Genomic DNA, 14,393 nt, shown 5'->3' on the forward strand with positions numbered 1-14,393 from the left:
TTTAAAATTCAAAAATTTGCCGCCTTCGCTTGGATTCCTTATTTTAACTGCAGTTGCTGTTGGCATAAGTTTTCTAGACTTGCTGTACATCATTTCTACCCTCGATGCCCGTGAGGCTTCTTTATTGGTCTTCTCCTATTTTCTATCTAGGTGATAATCCCGACCACGTAGCTCCCTAGCAAAGTGTCCATCTGCATTATTTTTCTTTTAGAGAAACAACAGATGAAATTACATTACCGAATACACTTTCATATTTGCACTTGATTCAGATCTTGCTCTGTTAAGATAATACCATCGGCTAGCTTCGTTAGAAGTTACTTTCTACCCTATGTCTCTTCTTCAATTAGCTCTTAGATGATATAGTCTTCCATCAACCACCTATTTTCCTTCGAAAGCATTCTCCAACCGCACATTCTGGCATAAAATCATCACCTCGAGCGAGCAACTCAGCCATATAAATTTTGGCCAGGGCAATAAATATATTGGTTTTCCGTTCTTATTAGATGCAGTGCTAAGCTTCAAAGGCCCTCTAAGGGTCCAATGCACCCTAAAAGTTAGTCCAATCGCTATTGAATCTCTTTACAATGCCACAAAAATTAGATACCTTTATAATGCTTAACAAATAAACATGAGCAATAACCGACATTAAATCTTAACAGGCTATCAGAACCATATTAATGGTCCCTCAGCCTTATCAGTTCAGTCCTACCAAACTTAACTGTAAAATTGCAGACATCTTATTTGAACGATCTATGACTAATTAGTAAAAACATCATTCACAAAATTAGTGCACTCTATGTGTGTTTCCATGATAACATTATCAGTAATATATACCTCCCACATATGAAGTGGTTCCATTTACAAGTAGCTTATTCCTTTGATCCCATCTTTACTTCAGCCTCTTGAGATAGTCCATCAAAAGTTGATCAACTGTCAGCTCCTTATATCTACAAGGAAAAGGAAAAAAAATTGATGTCACAAGAAGAACATTGTCCTCTTTTGCATCAGATGTGGAGTCTGTTGCAACAGATGTAGAGTCTATTGCAACAGATATGGAGTCTATTGCAACAGATATGGAGTCTGATGGAATACATCAAACCAGCCTTTCTAGTGGTTTTATTTGTTCTAATAGTTTCTCCATCTGTTGCAACATCAACAACAGCATAAACATCAACAAAAAAGAAATAACATTTGTTACAACAACATCATCAACAACAAAGAAACAACATCCTTTGTGCTACAACCATCAACAACACCACAAGTTCCAACAACGCCAACCTGACCAATAACATCAATAAATGCATCAACAATAATGAAATCAACAAAATACATACAAAAAAAAGATACTGCCAACAAGGCTTTTAAACTTCTCCCAACAGATGATTTTTTTCTCATATTGTAATAAAAATTCTTGGATTGTTTATTCAACACTTACAAGTTTCTTAAAATTTTTTTAATAAATATGATATGGGTAAATAGTAATTAAATAAAAAATAGATGTAAATAACATGCAAAGAAGAAGACGAGAATGAAAAAGCAATAATGAACCATACCTTAATATCAAAAATGGGATCAAAATAGAAATTTAAGTCGAGGAAAGATATGGATGGGTTTAGATCCAAAAAGATCTTTATGAGAAGAGAAGAGAAAAGAGAGAAAAAAGATTGTGACCCTAAAGAGGAGAGAGAAACAAATGAGAGTTGAATAAAATAAACTGCAGCTGAAAAGACTAAGACTACTGACATTGAAAAGATAAGACAAGACTGCTCAATGAACTCACTTTTGAGATATCTGAGAAATATTTTTTACCACCTTTAGTATTAAGTACTACTACTTGATATTATCTACTCGGACCAGAAGCTTTTTGCTTTAAAATTAAAAGAGATAAAAAGATTTTCAAATAGATATGTCATCTGTTGCAACATATATAAATATCTATTTAGAAATTCGAACAGCTTAGTCATCTGTTACAACAAATATAAATACCTGTTTAAAAATCTCAAAAGCTCAGTCATCTGTGACAACAGATAAAAATATTCATTTGATAATTAATAAAATCAGATATGTTATCTGTTACAACAAATATAAATATTTTAAAAAAAATTTCCAATAGCTCAGTCATCTGTCACAACAGATGCAAATATCTATTTGATAATTAAATCAGATATGTCATCTGTTGCAACATATATGTACCTGTTTGGAAATTTTTAACATCTTAGTCGTTTGTTGCAATAGATTTTATAGAAATTGATTTAGGTGGAACTAGGGATGAATGAATGAGCTCACAGGGTCAACTACAAATTCAATAGAGTTTTTACAATTGCATGGCGTTGGTATTGCGTTCATACCGACCCGAGTCGTTGATCGATCACTCTGAGTTGAAATGAGTTCTCATCAACTCAATATTAGGATAGTGATAGTACCTAAGTTGATTTAGGTGGAACTAGGGATGAATGAGTGAGCTCGCAGGATCAACTATAAATCCAATCGAGTCTTTGGAATTGCATGGCATTGGTATTGCGTTCATCCCGACCTGAGTCATCGATCGATCACTCTGAGTTGAAATAAGTTCTCATCAACTCAATGTTAGGATAGTGATAGTACCTAAGTTGATTTAGATGTAACTATGGATGAATTAGTGACCTCGCAGGGTCAACTATAAATCTAATCAAGTCTTTCCAATTGTATGGCATTGGTATTGTATTCATCCTGACCCGAGTCATCGATCGATCACTCTGAGTTGAAATGAGTTCTCATCAACTAAATTTTAGAATAGTGATAGTACCTAAGTTGATTTAGGAGGAACTAGGGATAAATGAATGAGCTTGTAGGGTCAACTATGAATCCTATCAAGTCTTTGGAATTGTATGGCATTAGTATTGCGTTCATCCTGACCTGAGTCATCGATCGATCACTCTGAGTTGAAATAAGTTCTCATCAACTCAATGTTAGGATAGTGATAGTACCTAAGTTGATTTAGGTGGAACTAGGGATGAATGAGTGAGCTCGCAGGGTCAACTATAAATCCAATTGAGTCTTTGCAATTGTATAGCGTTGGTATTGTGTTCATCCCGACCCGAGTCGTCGATCGATCACTCTAAGTTGAAATGAGTTCTCATCAACTCAATGTTAGGATAATGATAGTACCTAAGTTGATTTAGGCGGAACTAGGGATGAACCAATGAGCTTGTAGGGTCAACTACAAATCCAATCGAGTCTTTGCAATTGCATGGCACTGGTATTATGTTTATCCCGACCCGAGTCATCGATCGATCACTCTGATTAGAAATGAGTTCTCATCAACTCAATATTTTAAAGACTATATCTTTTAAAAATTTTAAAATTAATTAAGATCAATTTGGACCAAATTAGCAATTTCAAAACTTGTCATTCTTTTCTAAAATTACAAATCAACTCATACAAATCATCCATTTACGCGAAAAACTTTACATTTCAAATCTTAGGTTCTCGCTCTTCTCTCTCTCTCTCTCTCTCTCTCTCTCTCTCTCGGGGTGTCCTCTCCCTCTTAACAATACAAATAGTACAAACAACAACTAATCAACATATTGCTCAACCCTTCAAAATAGGTTGATTTTCTTCTCATTTACGACTATATATAGTTGTTTTTTTTTACTTCATTCCCACTTGTATCCATTGTTTTCTCTATCTTCGCATGTAACAGAGTTCGATAAGAGTTCTACATTTGTTCTTTATTCTAAAAAATAGGGTTTTTTAGTTAATGATAAAAAAAGACTTTTAGTTGTATTATCTTTGAGAATTGGTTAACAATTTTGAGTTTTGATGCTAAAAAAGTAGGAAGCACCCGAGAAAACCATAATTTTTCTCTCAGTGTTTTATTAACTGTCGTGGTATTGTTGGATAGTGTTTGTGGCGTTGTTGGTGGCTGTTGTTGGTGGTGTTGGTATTTGTGTTTTTTGGCGGTGGTATCGGTGGTCTTGGTGGCATTGGTCATGACATTGGTTGTGGTGGTAGTGGTCTATCTGTTGCAATGGGTGGAAGATCTGTTGGGAGATATTAAATAGTCTTCAAATAGATTCCCCATCTGTTCCAATTGATGGGTTATTCGTTGGAGTATTTTCTTGTAATATGGCAAAGAATAATTTATTGAAATTTCTCCACCTATTGCAATAGGTGAAATATCTATGGGGAGATATTAAATAAGTTTTCAAATAGATTCGGGTTCCCCATCTATTCCAACTGATGGGTTGTCCATTGGAGTATTTTTTTTGGTTATGTGGTAAGAATAATTTATTGAAATTTGTCTCACCTTTTTTAAAAAAATTATGCGAACATCAAATGCCATGTATTTTTTGTTTTTCTTTTGTCTGTAGTTAAAAGATGTCTTTCAAAAGAAAAAAAATAGAAAGTGGAGAAATTTGATCAACTTTCGATCACCAAACAAAAAAGGCTAGAGTACAGATAGATTCAGAGGAACTTCTAGAACAATCTCAGTCAGGGCAAAATAAAGCCGAGGAAAGTGATAACTCCTCCTCACAAATGGGGTGTGAAATAATATCAAAATTCCAGCATGATTCTGTCAAAACCATTAGTATTGACAAGTTTCGAGTTGCGATGCTGATGAATAACCCTAATGCAGTATTTGATAATCTTGTACTTAAATATCAGTTGAGGAAACCTTTTAACGAACTTAGGAGTATTATGAAGAAGGAAAACATAGATGAAATTTTTAAGAAGAGCTGTTTTGCACACTTTCTTGAGCTGTCTGGGCCCCGCCCTCTTCGTTACCCAATGATCATGGTGTATGGCCTTCTCAAGCGTAGTATTATGTATACGGGGGATGATGGAGGTCCGAAGAAGGACAAAAATAATATGGATGAAGTCTGGATCAACTACTATGGTATGCTGGTTTGTTTTGGATTGAAAGAGTTTGCCATTGTGACGGGCTTGAGATGCTGTCATCCAGAAGAACCTGCCATCAAGAAAATACCCCACAAAGGGTCCAACAAATGCAAGGTAAAAAAGGATGGGTTGTTGGGCATTGGTGGACCTAGCTATAAAGTAAAGAATTTGATAGCGGATCTCAAGAATAAAGACATACCAAAGCATTACAGGGAGAAATTATGCTTAGTTTGGTTTGTCCATTCCATTTTATTGGCAAGAGACGTCAAGAAAGTCATAAAACGTGATTTGTTGGCACTTGCTGATGATTTTGGGAGATTCAATGACTATCCCTGGGGCTACGACAGCTACTACTTGACTGTCAAGTATTAACTGAAAGAGCTAATGCCAAAGACGACCACATTATACGGCTTTCCTTGGGCTTTCATGGTAAAATTAATCACTATTTTTACTCATTCATTAATTTATATTGAATATACTTGTGACTTTTTTTGCTTGCTTCCTGTTTACAATTTTTAGGCTTGGGCATGTGAAGCCATTCCTCCCCTCCGAAAGCATTTCACGGATTACCCGGATAAGGTTTCTCATCCAAGGATCCTTAGGTGGTTGGCTGCAGTAAAGAGCAGCGAAAAAAATATTAACGAGGATGATCTCTTTAACCCTCTGGATGATACAGTACGTATTCTTTCAACTAAAATAATTTACCTCAAAGAAAGATATTGAAACAGATGTTCCATCTATTGTAAGAGATTACCCGTTAGCTGCAAATGGTGCAATGGGTAATCTGTTGCAACATACAATCCATATTTCACAACAGATTAACCATATGTTGCTCTGTTCTCTGAACCCTACTCAACCATCTACTGTAAATTATGCAACAGATGGGTATTCTAATGCAACATATTATCAATCTGTTTCAACATACAGATAGCTGTTCCGGTAGCTAGATCATTTGTTGTATAATTTGGCTGTGTTAACATACCCGAGCCCCATGTAACCCAACTGACTACAAATTATTATTATATGATTTAAATTTCTCCTGTCGTTTTTTTATAGGTTGTGCATCCTTGGATCGTGCCTACCATTGATGAGCTAGGGATGACTTTTTTTCTTACTATGGGTCTTGTTGATACAAAAGAAGACCCAACAGTGTAGTTAATAAAGAAAGAATTGGATGGAGAGACATCTATAAGAAGAGCAGTTAGGCAAGGCCAGTCTAATGTTAAAGCTCTTCACGACCTAACTCAAACTGCAACAGATCCGGGTGCTTCTGATGGAGGTGTTGCTGGTGGAGTTGTTTGTGATGGTGGTAGCCATCCTGCTTCTGCTTCTGCTGCCAGTTATGATTATGAGCATGTTGGTTCTCAGCAAAAAATAAATATGTTTGAAAACACCCCTTGTACAGGTCCTCCCTCTCACCCCTACATCGGTCCTTCCCACCCTTACAGTGGTCCCTCTCACCCTTCGTCACCCTTATTTCTTATTGCAAATGTAAAGTGTACAATGACAGAGACGATAAACTCCTCGACAAGCTAGATACTATTGCCGAAGTTATCGAGGAGTTGAAATCCAGGAGGGGTGGCATACCATCCAACGAGGTGATGGAGCCATGCACTCCTACAGTGGAGGTTAGGAGGAAGAGAATAAAAATTAGACAAATTCTCTCCGTTCTGAAATCCTTACAAAATGCAACTCCCTCTGCTCCAATAGTTGTTGAAGTTAAAGGGCCGCCGAATAAGGTGGACATATTTGCGGCACTTGGCAAGGAGAAGAAGAAGGAACTGGAAGAATTCATCAAGATGAAGATTCAAAAAGAATACACCATGCATTTACTTGCCGCCAAAGACTTCTCGATTATAAAAAATATATGTGTGTGGTACGAGGACAAGGTAAGTTTACTTTTTCTAACCTACCCTTCCAATCTACTCCATGAAGAAGAATCTACGCAGCAGATATGTAATCTGTTGCAACAGCTTGGTATTCTGTTGCAACATAATACACATTTGTTGCATAAGTTGCGTTGGCTGGGTAATCTGTGAACTGATTCATAGAACCCTCTGCATCGGATTCTTTCCACTGTGTTTTTATTCTTTACAATTACTAACCTATTTAAAAATTATCTTCTTATACCACAGTATGTTGATAAAATTCTCTGCCTCATAAGGGGCAGGCAATTAGCATACCCAGATGCTTATGATGCTGTTGATAGGATAATGGACCTCAAATTCTACAATAATTTCAAAGATATATACGCTGATCTTCGTAATCTAGCTGATTCCGGTGGCCTAGGATGAAGAAGCGATTAAATATGTTAGAGGGAAGAGGCCATATCCATACGGCAAAGCTGGACCAAGGCAAAGAAAATTCTTGTAGTCATGAATGTGGATGTCACCCATTTTCTCACTGTTGAGATACTACTATACGAGAGAAAGATTAAGGTTTATGACTGCAACTTAGCTGTGTTCAGCGAGAAGATATTTTTAACCCACATACAGCCAATCTTGAAGTTGTTGCCCAAGTTGTTGATGCAGAGTAAGCCGATGAATCATTTACCGGCTGAAGTCTTGGTAAAGGAATCATGGGTTTTTGAAGGTCGAAATAAAAACATCCAGCTTCTAAAAAATACAACCGGTGTAGCGTGCGAGCCGTACTCGCTTGCATACATGGAGTGTTTGTTGACCGATACACAAATGACCGGTATGTGCAACACCATTATGGGAAAGATACAATGGGCCTGGGCATATGGGGTACTAATTAAATGGTTAGAGGCCATTTATAAAAAAGAACATGTACAAAGACAGAGACGAACACGATAACAAATTTTTATTTCAAGCTAATTCACTATATATATAGGGGCAATAGTTTTTATGTCTGGCAAAGTTGAATTTTTATAATGCAACAGATTTTATATCTGCTGTAATAGATATAGTACCTATTATGACAGATTGATTATCTGTTGGAATAGGTTGGTCATCTGTTGCGTTATGCAGATGTTTCCCGTCTGTCTGTCGCAACAAATTTATGATATGTTGCAACATATAACTTATCTATTATAACTGATTGGTAATCTATTGGAGCAAATAAAAAAAGTCGAAAAACCTATTATATAATTTTCAGCAGATGACCTACGTGTTACATCTCATGTTGCAACATATGTCTAAATCTGTCTGATAAGATATGTCGTCTGTTGTAGCAGATGTATTATCTATTGCGATATTTGAATCTAGTACTCCATTTCAATTAACATACAGAATTAATTATATTCATAGACAAAATAAAATAAATCAAAGCCTTCGGAAATTACATGAAATAAAATAACTCAACAAATAAATGAAATATAAAAGAATCATTATGAGTACAAATGATCTACTCTACAAATAAATCAACAAGTTAAACCAAGGAGGATAGGTTATTACATTGACGGACTCGAGCTATAAAGATCTAATCAATATGGACAAGTTGTTCTTCATCCAGTGCTATGGAATTCGGCTTTGGTCGTCATGGATCTTTAACGTTGGTTGCGTATGGCTTCTGAGCTTTTGGTTCTCTATATTTCCATAAAAGAGCATCTTATCTTTTACGGAGTAATCCGGCATCAAGTCCATCATTTGATACTTTTAATCCATCGCTCAAATACTCGGCATAGGCGGCAACAAAATGTCCGCAATCCCTGCGTTATAAGAAAATAGATAATCCATATCTTGCAGTTCATGCAAGCATTGTAAAATTTGTGAAATAAAACTAAATCATGACACTTAAAATTGCAGTCTACCAACGGTTTGTTGAGCAATTACGTCAACATATTATACATCAAATAGATTTGCCATTTTATCCCGGTATGCTTCAATCATCGACCAATCAGTACGAACCTTTTGAAGTAAAAATCCACTCATATCAAGGTAAGTAGGAAATATTTTGGCCAGCTTTTGTATCTCAGATGATGGTCCATAACGTCTCCTTTACAACATCGAGTCATAAACTCGGATGCACCTCTCTTTTAGAATGACAACAGCCAACACCCAATGGAATTCATCACTACAATTAATTGGGATGTACACTTCATCGACCAAATGCCAAGGTAAGTCAGCCGGAATGCTAATACCTTTGATGATGTTGATTAAGCATTCCTTGTTTTGGTAAACTTTCGACTGTTGTTGACAATACCTATCGTAGGCATTATTGATATAAACTTTGTACAAACAATTGCCTTTTGTGTATCTGTATTGTTTTTGTGTTTGCAACTTGGCCTTCTTTCGGAGGTAGTAAAAAATGACATCGATGTGCTGCATATGTTATAAAATATTTTGGATTATGTGATGAAAAAATCAATACACAGATGTAATTAAATAAAGTATTAATTAATAGTAATATGTATGACCTTTAAACATTATCATTCCAGCAAGTTTGGGGTTGTGACATCAAATAGAACCAATTTTTCATTCTGGAATGTGCAACAACAAAGTTGAACATATCAAAACCAAGACTCGATTCATTCACTTTGTAGCACTCGTCATTTTATTTTCTACATGATAATTTATATGTGTTAATGTCAGGTTCTTACAACAAGAATTGTATAAACCAATATCCATAAAATTGATTTATGTACCTACCGGCATAATGCTTTAATAGCCCATCGGCAATCCATTTTGAATAGTCGTTGATCAACTGTATTAGTTTTTTTAGAGCCTCGTCCGAGATATTGAACCCTTTAAATGGGTAATTCTTTCGTTTTCCCAAACTGACAGGATCCACTTTTTCTTCATCTTTGGAAGCAGTTGATGGATTATCAATTGTCATATTATGCTCTTCGGCAGTAGCTGTGACATCCACCTGGACAGCCAGAATTATCAATACTAAGTAGAGATATACAATAGATTTTCCATCTATTGTTACAGATAATTCTTATATTGCATCAAATGGATTATCTGTTGGGACAAATTCAAATAGGTAAATCAGAGTAGTATGATAATTTTGAATAGATGAACCATCTGTTGCAACATAAGACTCATCTGTTGAAACAGATAATCAATCTGATGTAACAGGTTAGACAACAGTTGCAACAGATGTATACATCTGTTTGATAATTTTCAGCAGATGTATCATCTGTTGAAACCGATATGTGCTTATTTGTTTTTTGGAATAGATGATGTACAGTCACCTTCTTCAGCTCATGCTACTCTTCTGTGGCCCTTGCACACTGAAGATCGGTGCAAGAAAAAGACAGAGGCATTGCAATCTTGCTTTTTTTATGATTAATGATGCCTTGGAAGTGTCTTTCCTTCTTCTCTTAGCCGTCTTGATCTCTAGTGGAGTGTCTGGATATGAAATCCTCTTTGATGGAATGACACCCCTCTTAGATGTCATTTCCTTTACAGAAGTATTTAGTGCATTAATAGAATTAATCACTCCATCATGTTTCACCTTGTAGTCTTGACATTTGCATGAAGAACATTCGCTAGATGCGGCAAAATCTTGAGAAAAATCTGTACAACCATTATGATCATAATCATAATGGCTTGCTGTTTCAAAAACTGTAAGAGGGGCATCATTAGCCCCACCCTCCAAAATCATTTTTCTTGTGATGGTTATTACTTCAAACAATTCCATTTTTATTCCATCAATGACCTTAGGGTCTGATAAAGTTTGCACAGATCGTAAAGTCAGAAAAAATGTCATCTTCAACTTTCGGTTGGTCGGAACAAGCCACAGATGGACAATCTAAAATAAATTGGTACATATATGAAGAATGATGATGAAATTATTTAATCATTAATTAAAACAAAAACTTGATTAGAATTGGACTTACTGCTTCCTTGGGGGGATTGAAAAGATCAAGAAATTTTGCATTTTTATCGGTTTTGGCCGACAACCATCTCAGAATTCTTGGACAAGAAACTTATTCCTAGTAGTTTACTTGTTGTCTCAAATAAAGAATGGCTTCAAATACCCAAGCCTATAACATAACGCCAATAAATCATAAGCATTATGGAATAAAAAATGATGAATAATATCATGATAAAAGAAATATTTACCATGAAAGCCCATGGAAAACCATATAAGTTGACTGTTTTTGGTGTTAACGGAGTCAACAAATATTCGACAGTCATTTTGATGCTTTAATAACCCTAAGGATAGCTGTTAAATACCTTAAGATCCTCAGAGAGATTTATTAAACTGAGGATTATGTTGTTGTTAATGTCTCTCGTCCAAAGAACATTATGTACAAACCAAACCAAGCACAATGATTGCTTGTGCTTCTTTGAAAGTCCTTTACCTTTCAACGCTTTAATCAAATTTTTATTTTTAAAGCTTGGACTAACAATGGACACCAGTTCATCACGACCACTCGACTTGACTTTTCCTTTTTTGGGTGTGCAGGGTACTTTTTTTTGGGTCATAGTAGGTATAACTTGAGAAGTACAGGGAGGATAATATTTTAGTCCGGTACCTATGGCAAACTCCCCCCAACCAAAACAAACAGGCATGCCACAGAAATTTATCCACACCTCATCTATCTTATTTTTATTTTCATACATAAACCTGCGCTTGAGAAGATCATATACCATTTTCATCTGGAAAAGAGCATTGTTGTCCTCTAACAAATCAATATATTTCCCAAAGCAGCTTTCCCTGAAATAAGAATCCAATTTTTGTTCTTGAAGTATTTTTTTGAAGGCATCGAAAGATTTTCCCATGACTGACTTAACCATGAGATCACCCGTTAAATTTGTGGCACCATCGCACTGCATTCTCATAGGGTAATGATCAATGTTGAAGGTTTTGACCAACTCTTCGATGGAAGGGCTATTAGAATTTGGATCATCTCTTTTGAAAGATTCCTCCTCCTCGTGTTCATTATCTTCTGCTCCTGATTGAGATAACATTTGTAAAACAAGCTCATAGAGTGGTGGATGTAGCTGAGCTGCTGCACTTGCTCTTTTACTTGGACTTGATTCGATTTCTTTTATTTTGGGAGTCATGTTATCTTAAATTAACAGGAACATAACATAGATTATAATTTATTAATGCATAACAATAATATAACAGGTCCAACAGACAACTAATCTGTTGCACCAAGTATGTTATCTGTTGCAACATATAATCGACCTGTTGCAACGGATGAGTAATACGTGGGAACCATAAAAACAACACTATCTGTTGTACTTAGTATTTTATCTGATGCAATACATAACTGACCCATTGCAACGGATGAGTAATTCGTTGGAAATAATAAAAATAGATCACTAATATATTGCACCAGGTATTTTATTAGTTACAACATATAACCGACCTATTGCAATGGATGAGTAAACCGTTGGAAAGTATAAAAATGGATCACTAATCTGCCGCACCAGGTATGTTATTTGTTGCAACAGATAACCAACCTGTATGAGTAAATCATTCGAAAGAATAAAAATAGTCCTAATCTATTGTAAAATGACGATTAAACTATTGGAAAGAATAAAAATAGATCACTAATCAGTTATCTGTTGTATCAATATTGTTTAGATTTCTTCCAAACAGAAGAGTCGTCTATTGTAACAGATGAATTATCTGTTAGATTATTCGTCTATTGCATCAGATTTCCATAGTTGCATCAAATTTTTAATCTGTTGCATCATATTTTCATCTATTGCATCATATTTTTCATCTATTACATTAGATATTTCAACTGTTGCAATACTATTTTGTACCAGGACAAACAACAAATCAACCCCGCAACACCAACATATCACACACACACACATACACACTAAGAACATCAACTGTGACCAAAGATCACCAAAAAATTCTAATCAAAAGTACGAAAATGAGAAGAAGAAATACAGAAATGCCAAAAATTAGGGTTTTATTCAGTCCACATTTCAATACCAAAAGAGTAGTTGGCTCAAGTTACTCTGTTTCTTCATAATTTTTTACCTGTGAAAAAGCAAATAGGAGGACAAAAAACTCAAAGTTGTTATCACCGGAGAAGGATTCACATCGATTAACGGTTAAAAGTTGAAAAGAAACTCGCCTAACTATTTGTCGTCAGAGGTTGAAGGGAGAAATTTTGCAAAACTGTTGGTTGGGAGAAAGTGGAGAGAGAGTGTGGTTGATTAGGATTGAAGAGGGGTGTGGATTTGTATTTTTGAAAAGATTAGATAGTTTTGAAAATATTAATCAAGTCCATGATTAAATTAATCAAGTTTCCTAATGATGTTTGACCCTATCTGTTGGTCAATATCACCAATCCTTCATTCAAGACTTAAAAGACACCTTTCCTTCAATTTTCTCATGTTTCTAGTGTTTTTGTTGCCATATTTCTTCAGATTAGTCTGTTTAAAGTAATGTTTTCCTTGTGATCGGTAGACAACAACAATTGGCATCTGAAGAAAATATATTTCACTGTCATGTGAGGCAATAACTCATTTCTAAATAATCAACCTCATAGAGATGAGAATATAACAAAGAGTAGCATGAGATGCCTACCTTTTCAATGTTGGTGAATGTGCACATAGACGTTTCTTTGTTGTTGAATGCGCACGTAGACATTCAAAAAAAACCCTAATCATATACAAATAGAACTTACCCTACCTTACTACTACTACTTTTATGGGGTAATTAGAGGAAGTGACAGATTCAGAATTTAGGGACGTGGGTGCACGGAAAGTTCAAACACGCATATTAACTTCCAAAGCTTTAAAGTTCTACTTAGAAACTAAAGCATCTAGCTATCTCCTTATCTTTGTGGGTGCTTTTCTAAATCTTATCCCTGATTTTATAAAATTTTTATATAATTATACCTAGGTGCATCGAATTTAATGGGTGACGGAGCACCAAATGTTTGACTATAGGTATGCCCTGGTAAGAGATGTTTCTGATAGAAACTCATCTCAAGAAATAATAACAATGATTAAATCAAAAAATAACCCACAGAAAAAACTCAAAAACTCAAAAAAAAGACAAAGAAGATGATATTCCAAAACTAAAATTATGTATTAACGCAATTCTATAGAAATATTAATCATAAAACATGAAGGATACGTGATCAACTATATCCAACATTATTTGAAAGGCATAAAATTATACAAACCACATCAAGAACTAAGACCATACATGGATAAACTCAAAACTAGTGTTCTTTCCAGTCATCATATGAGTCAATTAGCTTAATAAGATACCTTACCTATTGAAACTATCATACTGTGGCTACTACTTTTTTTGGTCTGATAAGTTGCTCCTAAAATTACTTGACTTTAAAAAACTTAAAAAATAGAGATAGATGAAAACATCAAAATAGAGAAATGACAATTCTATTCGCCAATTTTTCTCCGATAAATTTCAGCCGTCAAATTCTTCTTTGTGTGTTGAAATATTGTACAACGGTGTCTTGAAAACAAACCTATTATCACCGTCAAGATAACACGCATATCAGTAGTCCTTCCTGTAAGCCTGGAGCCTCTTCTTCAACTTTTTCTGTATTCAAGAAAAAGAATTTCGGGGTCTGACTCTCATTTTCCTATGGCTAC

The sequence above is a fragment of the Capsicum annuum genome, chromosome 9 (assembly GCF_002878395.1).
Source record: "Capsicum annuum cultivar UCD-10X-F1 chromosome 9, UCD10Xv1.1, whole genome shotgun sequence".
NCBI lineage: Eukaryota > Viridiplantae > Streptophyta > Magnoliopsida > Solanales > Solanaceae > Capsicum > Capsicum annuum.